The sequence below is a fragment of the Haliotis rufescens genome, unplaced genomic scaffold, assembly GCF_023055435.1.
Source record: "Haliotis rufescens isolate VD_foot unplaced genomic scaffold, xgHalRufe1.0.p SCAF_18, whole genome shotgun sequence".
In the NCBI taxonomy this organism is placed as follows: Eukaryota; Metazoa; Mollusca; class Gastropoda; order Lepetellida; family Haliotidae; genus Haliotis; species Haliotis rufescens.
Genome location: NW_025963868.1, coordinates 14,742,310 through 14,763,046, shown reverse-complemented (window position 1 = coordinate 14,763,046; position 20,737 = coordinate 14,742,310). Strand labels below are relative to the sequence as shown.

The 20,737-nt window shown below is 41.1% G+C and overlaps 1 protein-coding gene across 12 annotated transcripts in view; it reads left to right on the top strand.

The window, feature by feature from the left end:
- Positions 1 to 20,737, top strand: part of LOC124112986 (roundabout homolog 2-like) — a 519,019-nt gene that overhangs the window by 360,129 nt on the left and 138,153 nt on the right. For 11 of the 12 annotated variants that reach the window (XM_048398286.1, XM_048398287.1, XM_048398288.1 and 8 more), the window contains one exon: positions 12,320 to 12,517. The exons of the other annotated variant lie outside the window; for it this stretch is intronic. The gene's annotated coding sequence lies outside the window, so the exon portion shown is untranslated. The remainder of the gene's footprint in view (positions 1 to 12,319; positions 12,518 to 20,737) is intronic. 12 annotated transcript variants of the gene reach the window in all.

Genomic DNA, 20,737 nt, shown 5'->3' with positions numbered 1-20,737 from the left:
AATTTGTTGGATTAGAGTTCTCCTGTGGCTAATTGAGATCAAGTTTGACAATGATTGCATCAGAACATTTAGATAGTTCGCCCTGGTTGGAGTGCAAGGAGCAGTATGGGAGAAAAATGGCCAAATGATTAGCAGATAGGATTGGAAGAGTGTTTTGATCTTGCTTTAAGGGTTAGCTCAACTTGACAGGTCTGTGGATGATGGGGAAAAAACAAAACAAGCAGGTCAGCTATTCCCTATGATGAGACAATGGTGGGGTATTGATTCTAGGCCTGGTTTTTGTATTACAGAAGTACTTGGTTTTACACAAACCACTGCCGGCAGATAATAGATGATATGGTTCCACGTGTGGAACAAAGGGCAGTTTCATCCTTAACTTGGAAGTGTGCAAAATGTTTGTTTGGCAATTAAGCTAGCTGGGTATAAGTTATGGAGTATTGAACAGAGCATGCAAAATGATGTGCAATGAAATTACATTAGTGGGTATTTCCTATCAAACAGATATTGCTGTATTGTTTGGGTATTTAACTCACACATGTGAATTCTTGGCCGTAATTGTATTTAATATTTATGTTTATGAAATGTTGTGTTTTCTTCCTATCATCTGGTGTTTGATGTGTGCAAGAGGGAAGAAGGTAGGGAAGCTTGGAAGGAATGATCGATGTAGAGAAGAAGGGAGAGGAAGGATGAAGGTATTAAAGAAGGGAGGGAGGGAAGGAGTAAGGAATAGAGGGAGGGAAGGAAGGATGTAGAAGAGAAGGACGAAGAGTGATGAAGGTATTAAAGATGGGAGGGAGGGAAGAAGTGAGGTAGGGAAGGAAGGAAGGATTTAGAAGAGAAGGGAGAGGAGGTGAGGGAATGAAAGAAGGGAGAGAAGGAAGGAATAAGGGAGAGTGGGAGGGAAGAAGTGAGATATGGAAGGGAGGAAGGATCTCGAAGGGAAAAGAGGAAACAAGGGAAAGTAAAGGAAGGAAGAAAGAAGGGAGAGTGGAATAAAGGAGCGAGAGTGGAATGAAAAGGAGGTATGAAGGAAAGAAGTAAGGGATGAAAGAAAGTGAAGAAGGGAAGGCATGCAGAAGGGAGGGAGGAAAGAAAGTGAAGAAGGGAAGGCAAGCAGAAGGAAGGGAGGGAGGGAAGAAGGAAGGGAGGAAAGAAAGTGAAGAAGGGAAGGCAAGCAGAAGGGAGGGAAGAAGGAAGGGAAGAAAGAAAGTGAAGAAGGGAAGGCAAGCAGAAGGGAGGGAGTGAGGGTGGGAAGAAGGAAGGGAGGAAAGAAAGTGAAGAAGGGAAGGCAAGCAGAAGGGAGGGAAGAAGGAAGGGAGGAAAGAAAGTGAAGAAGGGAAGGCATGCAGAAGGGAGGGAAGAAGGAAGGGAGGAAAGAAAGTGAAGAAGGGAAGGCAAGCAGAAGGGAGGGAAGAAGGAAGGGAAGAAAGAAAGTGAAGAAGGGAAGGCAAGCAGAAGGGAGGGAGTGAGGGTGGGAAGAAGGAAGGGAGGAAAGAAAGTGAAGAAGGGAAGGCATGCAGAAGGAAGGGAGGGAGGGAAGAAGGAAGGGAGGAAAGAAAGTGAAGAAGGGAAGGCAAGCAGAAGGGAGGGAGTGAGGGTGGGAAGAAGGAAGGGAGGAAAGAAAGTGAAGAAGGGAAGGCAAGCAGAAGGGAGGGAGTGAGGGTGGGAAGAAGGAAGGGAAGAAAGAAAGTGAAGAAGGGAAGGCAAGCAGAAGGGAGGGAGTGAGGGTGGGAAGAAGGAAGGGAGGAAAGAAAGTGAAGAAGGGAAGGCATGCAGAAGGAAGTGAGGGAGGGAAGAAGGAAGGGAGGAAAGAAAGTGAAGAAGGGAAGGCAAGCAGAAGGGAGGGAGTGAGGGTGGGAAGAAGGAAGGGAGGAAAGAAAGTGAAGAAGGGAAGGCAAGCAGAAGGGAGGGAGTGAGGGTGGGAAGAAGGAAGGGAGGAAAGAAAGTGAAGAAGGGAAGGCATGCAGAAGGAAGGGAAGAAGGAAGGGAGGAAAGAAAGTGAAGAAGGGTAGGCATGCAGAAGGGAGGGAGGGTAGAAGGAAGTGGGAAAAGGAGGTATTACATCATTGTCAGCAAATGTTTAGCTATGGTATGCTGCCTACGTGCTGACTCATCAGTTTCTATTTGTCCAGGCATAAAGCCTGATGTTTCAAACTCACTCCATGTTCTGAAAACAGTGGAACCCTAGCACTGCCTGTACATTTCAAATAAATATAGGATGAGTTTGTTTTCATGGCTTGGTGAAACTTAAAGGATTCTCTAGATTGGTAATAAGCTACACCACTTGAGGGCTATTTGAAAAGAATATTCAGAAGATTTTGTTAAACACTCTGCTACGCATGCAGAGGTTGTGTTTGATATCTCGGTGTGTTATAGCATATGTGCACATATCATCATGCTGTTGCATGTGTTTGTGCAGCCATGGTGCGTGTGTGGCACACCTGCAGCTGTGTGTGCATGTTTGTATGCATTCTGTCATGCATGTGTACTGTCGGGAGGCATACGTCTTGGATAGCACCGGGGCGGGACCCCCATGTAAAGAGCAGTGAGACACATACACAGAATAGCGCACACCCTCGGGTATGATGTGATACTAAGACAGCCAGCCAGTGGATGTTACTTTGTTAAATTTCAGTAGGGTGTTTTGGGGACCACACCACCTCATCCATATTTGTGTATTGTTTTTTTACAGCACACTCTGCTAAGTGTTTTTATGATGCACCAAAGTCCATTCACCCAACTCAGTCATCAACCTGTATACTCATAAACTAACTCGTGAAATCATATTGTCATCAACCTGTATACTCATAAACTAACTCGTGAAATCATATTGTCATCAACCTGTATACTCATAAACTAACTCGTGAAATCATATTGTCATCAACCTGTATACTCATAAACTAACTCGTGAAATCATATTGTCATCAACCTGTATACTCATAAACTAACTCGTGAAATCATATTGTCATCAACCTGTATACTCATAAACTAACTCGTGAAATCATATTGTCATCAACCTGTATACTCATGTACTAACTCGTGACATCATATTGTCATCAACCTGTAAACTCATAAACTAACTCGTGAAATCATATTGTCATCAACCTGTAAACTCATAAACTAACTCGTGACATCATATTGTCATGAACCTTCTCATGAAGCCAGCCTTTAACCCATGAATGCATCCAGGCCTCCTTACACCCCCACTGAATCCAGTAACAACACTATTCATCAGAGTCAACGGTCAGATAAGTTTTTCTTCAAGTGATTACGAGTTTCCACACCTTCCGAGGGTTCCATCGGCTCCCCCACGACGTGATATTAAGCATGACATTACCATATCTCTTCCAAATAGAGGCTCCATTGAGTGATGCTCCCACTGGTGGGGCATCGGTCTGGCTTATCAGCAAGGGAGCAAACTTGCTATCGGGAGGTGTTTTTTTGTTTACAACCCACCTGTTACCTGTAGTCCGAGCACAACCGTATTGCAAGTACAGATGGTGCTGGCATTGTTGATGTGCACCTGATGTTGGGAGGTTGCGGTACAGCTGAGTGGCTAGGGTGTAAGCTTATGCACAGGATCTGGGTTCCTGTCTCTACATGCCCAGTGGGTTCCTATTTAAAAAGGATGGTGTTCTGCAAGAGTGAGTGAGTGAGTATGGTTTTACGCCGCTTTTAGCAATATTCCAGCAATATCACGGCGGGGGACACCAGAAATGGGCTTCACACTTTGTACCCATGTCGGGAATCGAACCCGGGTCTTTGGCGTGACGAGCGAACGCTTTAACCACTAGGCAACCCGACCGCCCCTGTTCTGCAAGAGATTCTTTCACTTGCATTACAAAGTTGGATGTGTAATTAATAATAGGACCCGTGAAGACCTTGGTTAGAAAAGGTCTTCAGCAACCCATGCTTATCAACAAAGGTGACTAATGGGATCGGGTGGTCACTCTAGCTGACTTAGTTGATGCATGTCATTGTATCCCAATTGTGGAGATTGATGCTCATGATGTCAATCACTGGATTGTCTGGTCCAGACTCAATTATTTACAGACTGCTGTCATAGCTAGAATATTGCTGAGCTGCTAGACTGATTGTTATATCTGGGTTACCTATTGTTAGGATTAAAATATCTTTTATTGATACGGAAGTAGGTCTTTAAATTAATTGTCTTTTTTAGCGTGCATATTTCATGTGGACATTTGGTGTCGGATTATCTATTCTGATGAAAATTACAATGAACATAGTAGTGCTACTGTGATCAAGTTCAGTTGTAGATATCATGCCATATCATCAGAATAAGACAGTGTTATACATTGGGATACGGGTGTCAAATAAATGCTTCTACTTCATGTGTTCCTCTATTTCTTGCCATCAGTATATGTAAACATATACACACTGTCAACATTACCCCACTCAGACACAGTGTACTTATCCCCTTAATGCCAAGCACCAGGCAGGGTAACATGGGTACCCCACTCAGACACAGTGTACTTATCCCCTTAATGCCAAGCACCAGGCAGGGTAACATGGGTACCCCACTCAGACACAGTGTACTTATCCCCTTAATGCCAAGCACCAGGCAGGGTAACATGGGTACCCCACTCAGACACAGTGTACTTATCCCCATAATGCCAAGCACCAGGCAGGGTAACATGGGTACCCCACTCAGACACAGTGTACTTATCCACTTAATGCCAAGCACCAGGCAGGGTAACATGGGTACCCCACTCAGACACAGTGTACTTATCCCCTTAATGCCAAGCACCAGGCAGGATAACAATAGGTACCATCTTTTGATGTCTTTATAGATATGACATTTCCTTGGACCAAAGCCTCAACCTTCTGGTCTCTGGAAAGACACCCTGTTCACTAGATCACAGAGGTGGTCAGTCTTGTGCCAATGATCAGAACAACGAAAGTCTTTGTAGATTATTACCTGTCTAGTTTGACCATGGGGTGGTGCGGGCATGTTGATCCTTGAGACTTATTCGGATGTACGATGAGACAGTAATTACGTAAAAACATGGCAGCCATTCTAAACCGTAAAAATGACAGGATTAGCAAAACCGACACAAGTCATTATACAGCGATATCTTGAATGGGAATGTTTCCGGACAACAAAACAATAAATTCCCCCCAATTCATCTGTAAGCCACGCACACATGTAACCCATGTAATGGTGACAGGGACAGGGATGTAATACATGTCAGTGATGCCTTTAACACACACCAGGCAAGGAGCTGGCTGAAACATACCTCGCAGTACAAGGAGGAAGGGTTTTTTCTAAAACATGTTTCTGTTATCATTTTGTCACCTGAAGTTTCACCTCATGAATTCATGATTATTTATGTGTAAAATAAAACTTGGAAATCTGGTTGACCATTCAGATTCAATTTACTGTCAGTTCTTTTTGTCGGCCATTTTGAATTAAAAAAAATATTTTTTGTCACATTGGTTTTGGTTATTAGGGCAAAATGTCATCATCGTGATGCACTTAATAGTGATGATTTTATATATTCATATTCAAATATTGTGTTTTCTATCAATAATTGTCATTTTGAAAGGTATGGTATAATAATCAATATGTATTTATGTGTACTCCATCCTACATTCATAAGGTACGTACATTTTCTAAGAATCAGGATTAATGTTCACAAATATGCCCAAATCAAATAGTAAGATAAGTGTACGAGGGATCCATGAAGCTTTTGTATCTGTCAATCATGAAACATATTTTCATTTATTTGTATGTCTGCAGTATTTGTAACATCCAAAGAACATGTAAATCAATATTTGCCTTCCTTTTATCGAAATACCACAGAAGAAAAAGTCTTTTATATGAAAATCAATATCTTATGGCTTTTGACACGTTGGCTAACCTTAATCAGACTGGCCTCACATGTATTTCTTTGAGTCAGCCCTCCGAGATTACCCAGAAATCCCTCTCTGGTCTTCAGTTTCGTTAACCTGTTTTGCCCTAGCCACAAAACACAGAACAGACTGTGGTAGATCTGATTTGAATTGTTCAGATACCTCCTTCCCCCTTTGATTTTTCATCGGCTGTTGTGTCAGAGGTAGGGGCCGTTAGCATACGGCTTAGACTTGCTTCAGCATCTATAATCCCAGAACAGATGAAGTAGACATGAAGTTTGCCACTTTTTTGTATAAAAAAAGAGCTTTGTAGGAATGTAGATGAAAGGGTTTTTCCAGCACTTTCAAATGAGTGTCCATATTTGTACTTCACAGATTTTGAAAAATAACCATGATAAAAAAAAGGGCAGTATGTTGACTTTTTATGTGAGTTTTTTATATTGTTTTCAAGATATGTATCTTTATATGTTGGAGAGGTTTTGAAGCCTGTTAAAAGGAATAGCCACATATAAAAGTTTATTTTTTTTAGAGTTAAACATTCAAACCAAACTTATACTAAAAGAAACATTTTAGAAAAATTAGCAATAATGTTTAACGGGTATTTAATATTCTGAAAAGCCTTGTTTTTATATAAACATTTTAAATGTAAAGCAACTTTCTTTGAACAACCAATTACTTACAGAAACAGCAGGAAACAACTTTGACCTTTGTTGTGAAAAACACCATGTGAAATCTGGTGGAGGTAAAAAACTGACAAGCATGAATGAATACAGTTGATTACTGCATTAAGAAACATTTTAGCTATCAAGCATAACATTTTAGTTTCAAACTTCACATTTTAACTTCATTACTGAAAACAATTTACAAGATATTTTTCCATTAACGTTTCAAGTCTACATGTTTTTGTGTGATGTTGGTGTGAGGCTTTGAGCTCCCTGTAATCACGAACATCTGTGTTTGTCTAGAGACCGCCTTCGCTGAGAAAGGCAAAAATACTTATTTTACCTTTGTAGCGTTTGTTTACCTTATGGCTATCGTAACCTTTCCATGGCTGCAGCCAGGAGCTGGGGAACACGCGCAAACCTTTCATGTCGGGGCAGTGAGTTTGCACAAGTTTCCCTTGTAACGTTAGCAGGACCTTATACAATGCTTTCATGAAATGATTCAGCTTCTGAGAAGATTCTTTTGTCTTGGTGTCGATTTGATGAAAAATCACAAACATACAGACGCTGTGCTGTCAACTAACCGAGATCGAGGTTTTCGCTTTGTGGTTTTCGCAAGATCAGGATTTTCTTGGGTAAATCCGTCTAACCACAGCTGGTTATCAAAGAGCCTTGCCACTGGAGGTGGAATTTAGTGTGTATTTTTCACCAATTTTTATCAGTTTTAGGTTTTCTTCAAACAATTTTCTCGTATCAGATTTAAGTCAGCTAGGTAATTGTATCTTCTCGCTAATTAGGAAAGTTTTGTTTTTTTCATTGAAAAACTAACATTTGAACAGTTTCCAAAACTCCATGTAGTTAAATAAACTTGCAAAAGAACGGATTACAGATTGGAACAGGTGGATGACTGGAGAGTGTATTAACATGCTCACTGAATGTACAGATTGAGGTGAAACAACACTGTGGAAATGGGGGGTAGAAGATGGCGATGATACAGCATAATTTACTGTTATTGAAATCCACTTGAAACGTTTCCCAGATACAGGTGGGCTGAATGTACGGATCAGTTCTTGTACAAGTGCTGTTGTCTCCATCATATTACGTTCACGGTGGGATGATGTCAGGGTGGGATGATGTCAGGGTGGGCTGAATGTACGGATCAGTTCTGGTACAAGTGCTGTTGTCTCCATCATATTACATTCAGGGTGGGATGATGTCAGGGTGGGCTGAATGTACGGATCAGTTCTGGTACAAGTGCTGTTGTCTCCATCATATTACATTCAGGGTGGGATGATGTCAGGGTGGGCTGAATGTACGGATCAGTTCTTGTACAAGTGCTGGTGTCTCCATCATATTACATTCAGGGTGGGATGATGTCAGGGTTGGCTGAATGTACAGAGCAGTTCTTGTACAAGTGCTGGTGTCTCCATCATATTACATTCAGGGTGGGATGATGTCAGGGTGGGCTGAATGTACGGATCAGTTCTTGTACAAGTGCTGTTGTCTCCATCATATTACATTCAGGGTGGGATGATGTCAGGGTGGGCTGAATGTACGGATCAGTTCTTGTACAAGTGCTGGTGTCTCCATCATATTACATTCAGGGTGGGATGATGTCAGGGTGGGATGAATGTACGGATCAGTTCTTGTACAAGTGCTGGTGTCTCCATCATATTACATTCAGGGTGGGATGATGTCAGGGACATGTCTATATATTCCCCTTCCTGTACGCTGGCAAAGAGATCTGTGCACATGTTGATCATTGATAGCACGGACTTTGTCATTCAAGATAGATATTGCTGACTCGGAACATGGCTAATCTTCCATCAGCGTCGCTGATATTGTCTTTTAACCCTTCATTTTATGATTAACTTTATAAAAAACAGGGTTGTAGCAAGTGCATGAAAAATTCTTAGTTGCTTTGTTAACATTGGGATAATTTCTCCAACTAAAATAGTAACATGTTCGAGTGGCATTGAATAGTTTGACATTTGTTATACAAAAGTTGATTGTCTATACTATCTTGTCATCTTGTAGTAAAACAATGATTTATTCTGTGTTTATAAATAATTTAATTTCTCAGTGAAATTTATGAGGACTATTTCCTATTATTATTAATTATATATATTAATATATGTAACATTTACTTTTTTAAACGTAAAAATGAAAACTAGGACCATTTATTAAAATAGGTAATGAATTCAAAAGCCAAGTGTTGGTTAATGTGATTATAACTACAAGTTGAAGTAAGAGTTTAGAAAGGAGTCTTATGCGATAGTTGTCTGCAGATAACTGAAATATTGATTCATCTTTCCCCATCTCGATTTTACACACCTATGATCAAAAGTCGACAGATCTTTGAGATGTTGAAATGATTTCATTTTTCTCCAATATGACATGCATGGCTGGACTGATGTAAACTGTTTCCTGCTGTGCACCATTTATTATAGAAGATTTAGGTCCGGTTGCTCTTGAGACATATTGACTACGATTGGTCGCTTCTTTAGATCCAAGTTTGATTTAACTGATTGTACGTCTGGTTTGATTGGTCAGAAATCTTTCAGAGCTTTATCTAATCGCTGATTGGATATTGATTTTAAAGGCTTCAATATGTTCTCTGATTTGCGCTTAATTGAGTAGATCACTTGAGATAATGTTTTAGAATGAAGTTTGCATCATACTGTGTGCATCTGGTGCTAAGGTCCCTGTTAGGGCTCAAAGGTCATGTCCCCATGCAGAAAAATATTGCAGATCTGCAGGACGTCAGGCTTATTTCAGTCTTTGTTCGAGAGTAATCTTGTTTCATCTTGCGGGCTTGAAATATATTTTGAGAATATTTTTCTTTTTGCAATAACCAACTCCTTTAATTAAGTTCTTTTTCTGATTATTAATAAATTGCTTGATTTCATCTTGATGAATGTATCGTGATGATATTGAAAGTTGCTGAAGCAATCATAAAGCATGTGAGACCTTTATCAAATTATGAGATATGTCCATGTTGTGTATTCCCTACTGTTGGATGCACTGATTAGGGCTCTGTGTTGTTAGTTGGTTAGCTTGAATAATCTGCTGTTGAAACAGAGTATTAGTGTATTGTGTAACCACTGCAATAGATTGTTGTTTCAAGCAGTTTTTTAACAGTAGTAAGCTTAGATGCTAAAGTGTTTTCAAAACATGCCAGAAGTGTGATTTGCCTCCATTTAGAAGCCAAGGATTTGATTGTGCAATCATATTGACATGCCTCAAGTTGCCAAAAGAGGTGGCATGTCATCATACTGTAATAGATAGAATTGCTGCTCATAGCATCGACCACTGGTCCACACTTGATGAACCCAAGTGGATTCCCGGTGGTCCCTGGCAACCTGTGCTGGTCGTAAGAAGCCACTTAATGAATTGGGTGGCTAGGCTCAGTGACTTTGGTCATAATGTCAGCATGCCCTGACAGCTTGGACCGTTGCTCATGATATCAATCACTGGATTGCCTGGTCCTGATTTAAACTACGGACTTGCTTACTCACAGACTATGTATCTGACTTCAGTGTATCAAACAACATGAACTCTCACTCTCCTGCTTGGAGTTCTGGAGCGGTCGGGTAGCCTAGTGGTTAAAGCGTTCGCTCGTCACACAAAAGACTTGGGTTTCGATTCCCAACATGGGTACAATGTGTCAAGCCCATTTCTGGTGTCCCCGGCCGTGATATTGCTGGAATATTGCTAAAAGCGGCATAAAATCAATCTCACTGACTGCTTGGAGTTCTTATACATAAAGGATAGGTCCCTTTAAAACTGTTTAAAAAAAATTAAATTCCATACTTTGACCCCTGATCCTTCCTTTACACAAACTGTCCGAGACATGGTCGTGTGGTAGAGGCCCACAATACATCTCATCTAAACACCACACTTTCTGTTGACCTTTGCTGTGGTTCTGGCACTGTAGTGCCACATATTTCACAGCACTGTCTTACCAAGCAGTCAACAAACACAGGACTTGCATTACTCCTAATTCCTGATCACATTGTCGCCAGGTGATTTTGGAGGACCACATACCTTGCATTGCAAACCGACCTCGCCCACAACGGGCTTGGCTTTGAATGTGTGGCGTTATCCCCAAATGATTAGCTTATGAGTAGTGATATCATGCCTCACCTGGACTATGCAAGTTATGTGGGCAAATATTGAAGTGAGGGTGAAGGTGGTTGAAGTTCACTCTCTAGGGGACATAGTTATCTCAGGGGGCACAATTTCCTCAGTCGTGCAGAAAGATATGAACGTGGGTTTGAATCCTAGATTGGCCCTGATTATGTTTCTTGGTTTTTCAGCAACATGTGCGAGGACCAAAGTGAGAAACAGGTCAGACCTGCATCATTTTAGGCTTTCTTCTCACATCAAGCTGACATGACTGAAACACTGTTTGAAGCAGCTGTAAACCCACCTCACTCACTCTATACATTAGGTTCATGTTAACACCTGTTTTCCAGGTAAATGTGATGAAGGAGCTTGTGTTTTCCCTTATTTCTATGTTATATCTCTGTGTACATATAGCTTTTTGAATCATGGAAGAAAAAGGAACATGTATTTATAATTTTTTTAATATAGTTTCAATTCACAATGTGCTATGAATCAGGCATCACTGTGTATGTATCTGCACATCTTGAATACATCCTGGCTACCTCTGAAAGAGTTAATATGTAGATTATGACTTATGGCTGTAGGTTATGTGTTTAAGCCATGTGTCCCAATGCTATGCCTGGCAAGTATTAAAAAGACATTTAGTACCTCAAGAGGTGCCTCAGGGAGACTCCATTTTCAAAGAAGGGTAAAAAAGGAGTTGTTAGAACCAAATCTATTTGAAACTGGTCCAAGTTACCCTTTGTTACATTGAACTGGAATAATAGGCTTAGATTTCCTGAAAAAGATTTTCATTTGATTCTACTGCTGATAAGGCTGAAAAAATTGGGCAGAGTCTGAGGTAAAAAAGGAGAAACCTGACCCCTCGGTGCCAAAGTGGGATGTTCCCAGTAGGGTGTTCCACGTTTATCCCACACACAGTTCTGTGAACTCAGGCATATTGTCACTCAGTATGTTGGATAATGAACTTGTGTTCAACACATGCTCCCAGGCTCCTGGAGCTGCTGTGGGATAACACTCCTGGTCTGCCCCGGTTTGGGGTGAGTGGAATTGGCCCTCTGGAAGAATTCCTGGGTTTTTGATTGAGTTTTGAATACACCAAGGTGCACGCAACATGCTTTGGCCTTTGTACTCCACTCAGAATATGGGCCAAATTCCACCCAATCTGTCCACTGAAGAATTCATGGAGATTCTTGTCTGTGGTTTTGCAATATTAACCAGTTCTGTGTAACTGAGTTAAATTAAATATTAAGTAAACATGAAATATGTGATTTGTCTTTGTTTTGTTCATAAACTACATATTAGTAATACCTCAACCAGTAAATATAATCAATGAGACGCTTAATACACAAATACACGTTCACAAACAAGACTGAAATAACGATAAAAAGATCTCCTGTTATGCAAAAACGTTAAAAATGAATTCGCAATTAAATACTCATTCATTTGCAATGCCACACGATATTGATACACTGACAGAGAAACAAGTAACAGAAGTAAAACTACTTAAGTACGTTGATGGCGAACCCTTTAGCCTGGTACTTTGTAGTGAAAATCTCCAGAAATGTTGAAGGTATTTTGCTGCTAACCAAGTGTGCAACTAAACACTAATTCTGTCAGTTGTGAAGGAAGTAACCCCAGTTTTTCCCTTACAGCTCTGCTACGGTCAACTGACTTATAACGAGCCTGCCGAAGCTAATAGTGCTCTGAGAGGAAGTGTGTTCTCACCGACTCACGTGCAGGAAAACAGTTGCTTTGTGGGATAGCTTGAAGCAAAACAGACGGCTAACTTGTGGTACCTGTGCTTTATACCACGGAGTAATTACCTCTAGCGTTTCCGTCCAACGTTTAAGGTAGGTCTTTATGTTTAAACGAGATGTTGTCTGTTGTAATTATCAAGGGTTTAGTAAGAGCATGATTTATGAACACTGATGAATATGACCCTTCATCACCTGATCGGCGGGACCAACACCCATGTTGTTGTTCCAGTGGGGGGGAGGAGAGTGTGTTCGGCAATGATACACTTCATTTCATCTTCAAGTTTGAGCAGTCGGTGTTCATACTGACGTTCTTTATTCACAGACACAGTTGGACATGATTTTGTTTTGGAAAGTTTTCCTGTTTTTCTGTCAATGAAACTGAAAACTCTTTGTGAATGAACTACTGTAAAGTTTAGCTTGAAAATTCTTTATTCAAATATGTCTTGAGGTAAGTTACAAGAATGTTTGTCTTGAATGTTTGGTAATGTTGCAAGGTCAACATGGCTGGAGGGTATAATTATTTTTGGATGTTTGACGCTGTGCTCAGAGGCACCTCTCATCTTGGTAGCCCAAGTGAAGTGGGGGATGGGTGGATGGGTGGGGTTGGAGGAGGGAGGGGGTTCTACATAGGTAGGTGGTCATCTGATTAGTATCTACAAAGACTACAGTTGGACAAGCACTGATAACAGATTGAAGTTTACTCTGGTTTTTATCTTGGACTGAATTCAAATTATGTGTGCAATTTATAACAGTTATGAAATTTGCCTGTCTAAGTTTGACTGTATGTGAACAGTTTATGCTGCTGTATGTGTTTGACACACACAGTATGTGTAGGCTCACCTTGAGGAGATGTCTGTTTTAATGGCTAAAGTTGAAGAAAGTTGGATATTGTCTAAACTGTGATAGTTATCGTTGCCATACATTATGGTATTGGAGACAAGTGAACAGATTTGCAGTTATTTTGGGAAGATTTTGACTTTTCTCAAAGAAAGATAGTGCACTTGAATATCCGCCACGAGTTCAAACAAATCTGTTTTTTATCCGGTTGAAACTAATGTCATTCACGATGAAGCCAAGTGCAGGATGGTTTTATCCGTCTAACTGGCTGCACCTGCCTTGCTTGCCAGTATTGTGATCAGCGTTATTGTATAACCATCCTGCACCATCAACTGCACATATGTGGGAAACAGTTTGGTAGTCATTGAATGGATCAATTCAGTGTAATTTGTTGCAGAAATTCCCAAGCTTCCCCATATGTATAGCTTTGCTAAGATTTGAAAGTGTATGTATTTTGTAATGTGCACATGCATGAATTGATTGTCATGCTTGATATGTTTGGAGAAATCTTACAGTGTTAAGTTTCAGCGCATGGTTAACGAGGTATCAGGGCATGGCAGGCTCCAGTGTCAAGCTGTCTTAAACAGTCAGTTATGTAAAGTGGGACATTTTGAAACTGCATCTTTAAAGCTGTTTGAAATTTGAAGAGGCGGAGAAGTGAGACTCATTAAGCGGACTCTGTGTAACAACAGACACATTGTTGTTAGTGTGCCATTGGACTCCTCCAAGATGCTGGGCTAAAGATTCTACAGTCTCATTCAAATCCGAGCTGAGGACACTTCCATAGAAGCTAGGTCCAGTCAGGGGGACCCTGGACCAACTTTCACTACCCAACCTATAACAAGGCTGTGTGGGTTCTTGAGCCAATCAGTTGTCAGCTTTCTAAAACAATTCAGATTCACTAGATTTTACATCTAGATTTGGAAATTTCAATTTGTGGAATTGAAAACCTAGATAGAACACAAGCATTCCTTCGATGGTACTCTGTTCGTATGTGGATACCATGGCGCTCAAGATGGTAAGGGTGTCTAACATATGCACAACAATATCATGCCACAGCTTTTCTTTTTGGCAGTTGGAACTCCCTGATTATATTCGTTTTCGAGATACGGAAATGAGATATGCTGGTCTGAATGTTTTGCTGACATACCAAAAATAAAGAAGCCTTGACACTGATTGGCTGAATCAAAAAGTTGACCTGATGTGACTTCCTGTGGAGGTCTTCATGCAGAGAGGTATGATATCGGGGTAGAAGAATGAGATTGGGAGATACCCCAGTTTTAAGCTTTAGATGGTTCAACCCCTTGGAAACTCTCAAAAACAGTTGGATGTGTCCAGCTACATTTTTAATTTTCTGTTAGGTTTAGGCAATTTGAAGGAATGAGTAAGTGAATATTGTTTTACACCACTTTTAGCATTATTGCAGCAATATCACATTGGCGGGCTCTGTATGGGCTTCACACATTGCACTCATTTCTGGAATTGAACCCAGTCCTTTCTCATGACAAGCTTATGCTTTAACCACTAGGCCACCCGATTGCTCACAATATGAAGTACCTGGTAATGGTGAAATACATCGGACACATTCTGTGTTTCCAGCTGGCTTCCTGTTGTGTAATGGGCACATTGACTGAGGTGCTTGGCAAGAAGTATTCTGTTGAGTTGAAGTACCTGTCATGGAGTATTTGCCTTCTGGATTTGATGACTTATGAGTTCCTGGAAGGTATTTCTATCATGACTAAGTTTTTGTAAGCGTGGAATAATTATTTTCGCAAACACCTGGTGTCATCACTGATTTTCAGTGAACCATTCATAGAATTTTCACCACTATTTTGCCTTTTACACCCAGTGGAATCTGTTCCTGCAGATAATTGAGGCTGATTATTCTCTGGCGTTGACGTTTTATATTGAAGTATGAAATAGATGATTATCAGGGCCTGGTGAAAGCGGCATGCAAGATATAAAAACCTCATCAAATGAGTATGTGTGAGACATACGCTATGCAACTACACACTGTAAATTATGGAGACAAAATTTGACACCCATGTGTTTTCTGAATTTACATCCACATTTCTTGTCAGTCGTCAAAATAGCATGCATGGAGCAGAAGGAAAGTGGGTTATACTCTATACAAAACTGGAAATGATACAAAACTGGAAACGATACAAAACTGGAAATGATACAAAACTAGAAAGAAATGTAAAAATTGCATAGAAAGTCATACAAACTCGCAAGACAAATGGCATTTAGATGAAATATGACCAAGCTTTTTTTAATTTCGGCAAACAGGATGACCTATTAGATAGGTATTTGTCATAACAAGATTGCGATGACATAAGAAGTGGAGTATTATGTTTATTTTCTTCCGTCCCCCCCAAATCTAGCCACAATAGCATGTGTTCCATATGGGATCAGACTCACGCCTGACAATGCACTCAGATCGGAAGGAGAAGAGGGCCGAATTGCCACATGTGTTAACAATGGTATTTTCAAGTGAATTTTTGAGTTTAATTGAAATTTCAGAATCTTCAAATTGTTCAACAGCTCAAGTGATGACGTTGAAATGAAACTGATGTCTGCATGGAGAATTCACAAATGAGTTCAAAGAATGCCGAGTGTCTATGGCTTTTTGATTTTGTTTTGTTGTTTAAATGGGCCTTTGTAAGAAGTACATCAGTTTTTGGGGCAGTATTAACCTACGCTTGAAATGATTACTAAACAGCACATTGGGGGTTGAAAACGTGTGTAGGTGAAGGTAGTGGTTGTGTTTATGTGGTAGTTAGCCCCAGGGTGAGAGCCCATTCATGTCTTTTGAACCGTTCAGGTAAATCCAATTTTCTGATCAAATTTCCTGATTTTAGGAAAACACGTTAAGTCTCCTGGGTCCTGTACACAGATCAAGTTCAGTTTTAGAAACTGAATTTCAAATTATATTTTTTTAATTTGAAAACTAGATTGTGAAAGGTGACTGTTATTTAGTTTTATGTTACAAACAGAATGTTTAAGAAACATGAGACCCGTGCAGTGTTGAACAAACGTTTGAAAATTTTTCATTGAAAGGATCACTGACATTTATTTATAACATGAATAGGCAAACTTTCGTTTTTTGTTGTGTGAAACAATTGAGACATAGTTAACATATTTTGAAGTCATGGAGCATGGTGGACGCTAAATTAAGATTGAAGTTGTGTTTAAACATGTCAACTCCACTTTCATGTTTTTCGCATTCCATTCAGAATAAGAACTTCATATAAACATGGCCTTTCCCTAAAGATAACAATACGGTCAGGTTAAATCACAAAGCGTATAAATTATATAAACTGTCATTTCAAGTGCACTAAACAGAGACTGGCTCTATAAAAGATGTTTATTTTCAAAATGCAAATATTTATCGGAAACGTTTTGCATGGTGTATGTTTTTCTATTGCATTGGTGTATATTTTGTTTGTGCAGGGCTATGACTGTGTTATCAAGGGAGATGTAATTCCAACATGGGTTTTCCGGCTCTTTCATTGTGTGGGTTTTTTAGTGATTTGGAGCAAGGAACAGCTGGAGTACATTATAAGTCAGAAATGTTTGTAAAATTGGCTGGTGCGTTACCTGTGTAACAGATTTCCTTGCCTGCGAGCTTCTCGCATTAATAGCCTCAAACACGTGTACATTATTACGCCAACTTTTGCACCAAGATTTGCTTATTTCTGATGCGCAATCTGCCATGAGGATGAATTCTTAGTCACGTGGCTTCGGTTTGAATTCATGAAATATTTATCAAGAGATAATGATCTTATATAACATTCATTCGGATACCGCCCTGCTTCCGCCATATTTGCACACATCTACAAGGGTTATGGGTCTTGTATATTTGGTTTTCTAGCTCTAGCCAAGTTAACGTGCAATCTTTTTTCGGTGGGGGTACATGAGGACAGGCGGCCCCTGTCATAACAAAGAGCGTGTGGGAATGTTTGGGAATCACGATATAGATGTTTGGAGGCATACTGTGAGTATTACATAAATATTGCAGATGGCATCCATATTATTGATACCACATAAACATTGTTCTGCTGCAATAACGCTGTCACACGCTCGTAGTTGTTGTGACGTGAAGGTGAAAATATTGGTGTCTGATGTTGGTATATCACAAGAATGAAGACAAGGTGTTGGTGTAGCTAAGTGTATTGTTGAGATGATCTCACAGCTTTAATTGCCCCAGCAGTGATCGAGCTCTCTTACAGCAATCAGGATTGACAATGAGGTTGTGTGCTATGGTTTATGAAGACTTCCGAGAGCGGTGAGGTAGCTGGGTAGTGAAAGCATTAGCTCATCACATTAAAGGTCCGAGTTTGATTCTCCACATGGATCCAGTGTTCGATGTCTGGTAGCCCTGGTGATATTGCTGAAAGCTAAAAGCTCCTCAGTATACTTTAGTGTTAGGAATGATGTATGCAGTGTTTTAGACAATTATTCATTATCTGGGGTAGCTAGGTGGAGTATCGTTATGGGGATCACTTGTCATGGCAAAGACCCAGGTTTGATTCCCCACATGGGTGCTATGTGTGAAGTCCATTTCTGGTGTTCTGGTGATGGAATATTGCTAAAAGCAAAGTAAAACCAACGTAAAATCAAACTCACTCACTCACTAATAATCTGGCATCCCACCCCCTCTGCCCCTTCAGCAGGAACATGCCCATCTCCATTGTTACATGTCAGTATGCAATAACTACCGTCACCACTGTCACAGCATTGATTGACTTGACAATAACACATTCTTCTCCTGGCAATAACTTACACAGTCCACCACAAGATGTCTCACAGAGTCAGTAGAACCAGCTTAGACAGCTCCTCTACAACCAGGACAACCACCACCACAGTCCTCCACCACCACCGACACCACATGTCTCACAGAGTCAGTAGAACCAGCTTACACAGTTCTCTACACCCAGGACAAACACCGTAACATGTCTCACAGAGTCAGTAGGACCAACTTACACAGTCCTCTACACCCAGGACACACACCACCACATGTCTCACAGAGTCAGTAGGACCAACTTACACAGTCCTCTACACCCAGGACACACACCACCACATGTCTCACAGAGTCAGTAGGACCAACTTACACAGTCCTCTACACCCAGGACAAACACCATCACCATCACCACATGTCTCACAGAGTCAGTAGAACCAGCTTACACAGTTCTCTACACCCAGGACACACACCACCACATGTCTTACAGAGCCATTAGAAGCAGCTTACACAGTTCTCGACATCCAAGACACCGTATGCTGACACCACTGTCACTCCACAATAGACTGTTTCCACATAGTTTCACCACAATATCGCCTGTCTTCAACCGTCTTTTAGCAGAGCCTGCCCCCAAGATATTTGCCAAGCAATCCCATGCGGATGAACGGTTTATTTTCTTATATCATCAGGCTTATTTTTGTAATTGGGGCTGTCTTTATGGAAACGGAGCTACCAGCCCATGTGATAGATTCTTGCTAGGGTGGGCTATGTGCCTCACATTGTCAGGTGGCTGTGAGGAAGTTGCTTTTTCATGTCAAGAGATTAGGAAGAATGAGTGCCAAGGTGAGAGATGAACATTTTTGTAGAAGTAGCTGATTGCTTAATTCCCTCCTTTAAAGATCAGATTCTTCCACCCCAACCCCTCCCCACCCTCTCCTCATCCCCTCCCCACCCTCTACACATAGCATATTGCCCATGTGACGTTAAATAATAACTCACTCACACACTCACTCTACACATAGCAAACTCTTTCACTCTCTCATCTGCAAACCAACTCATCTTTCATTCTAACACCTTTCTACTTGGACCGAATCTGTGGTCTAGTGGCTAGACCCGGAGACCTGAAGGTCTGGGGTTAGATCCCTGCTGCGTCATACCAAAAGTTGTTTAAATATGGTACTTGTTGTTACCATGCGTGGCGCTTGGCATAAAGGGGCTAAAACAAGGACTGGTCGGTTGGAGTCACTATACTGTGTCTGAGTGGGGTATTCATGTTAAACTGCTTCACTGTAGCATGGTACCTAAGTTGGCTTGCCCTTTAAGACACAACTGCAAGTGTGGTGTGGTGTGGTGTACATGTGGTGTGGCATGGTGTACGTGTGGTGTGGCGTGGCGTTGCGTGTGGTGTGGTGTACATGTGGTGTGGCGTGGTGTTGCGTGGTGTACGCGTGGCGTAGTGTTGTATGGTGTATGTGTGGTTTGGCTTGGTGTGGTGTGGTGTGGCGTGGCGTGGCATGGCGTGGTGTGTGGACGTGTGGGTGTGGCGGGGTGTGTGCACATGTGGGTGTGGTGTGAGAGTGACAGGCCAGGCAGAGAGATACAAGAACCAGGGTGCAGGATTACTGACACACTGAATCCCACCTCACAGGAGAAATATGTAATTAAAACCTCATCTGCTCATGTTGTCACTAAACACATTTTTTTTACCTAATCGGAAAAACCACACAGGAATTTGCCTCATGCTTTCCCCTCGGCATCCCCAAACTAAAAAAGACGACCTCTAAAACATCTCTTAAAAATCTTGGGTGGCCATAATGAGCCCCTTGTTCAACATCCGATGGCAGTTTTTGCAGACGTATACACAAGATAAAGGGGTAATTCCAATACTAGCTTTTGCTTGCATAAAAAAACCGACTCGGTTGAGTGCCCGAGTCCCAGTATGCAGTCTGACTACAATCACATACAATGTATGCAACATAGTCAATCAGAATGGCCCTTGTTTCTTTCACACATGTTTACAGAGCACAGAATGTCGTATGGGAGGATAATTACTAACGCTGTTTCTTGCGCATTATCACACCCAACTAGACAGGGGCAGTTTTTCGAACCTTGTTCTCAAATGCACACATTGTAAAAAGATCCTGGGCCCCCATTGGGTGTAACCATGGTAATTAGGACATTCAACATGCTTGTTACCACGACTGCCTAAGGAATTGTTATTGTCGTCTTTTTAAATGTTTTTCAGTGTTTGTGAAAAGGCTCGGACTTTATTGTGCTAATTTGGACGCATTTTTTCCAAGGTGGCTCATGAAATTCACATGGTTGATGCAGTAACGATGCAGTGCCATCATGTTTTTGATGAGTCTGCAGGGTGCATTATGACCCCCGTAGCTCCAAAATACACTTTTTGAAAGAGACAATGGGAAAGTGTGGAGTGGTTTACTGTTGATGTGTCATATTGATGTACAAAGCATTCATCGTCAAACTGGAAATAGCTCCAGTTAAACTTGATGCAACAAGAAATAAATGATGAAGTATCCTGTTGCTTGTGTAATGTTGCTGCAATTAGTTCTGCTATTGCCACTGCTGCTGTTACTCCTGCTCTCCTGGTTTTGATCAGTAATGCAGCTAAAATCAAGTTTGTTACTTCCTTGAAGAGTCATTGTCACGGTGCTGTTACTCCTGCAGGAGCTGTTGCCATGGTGGTGTTACTCCTGCAGGAGCTGTTGCCATGG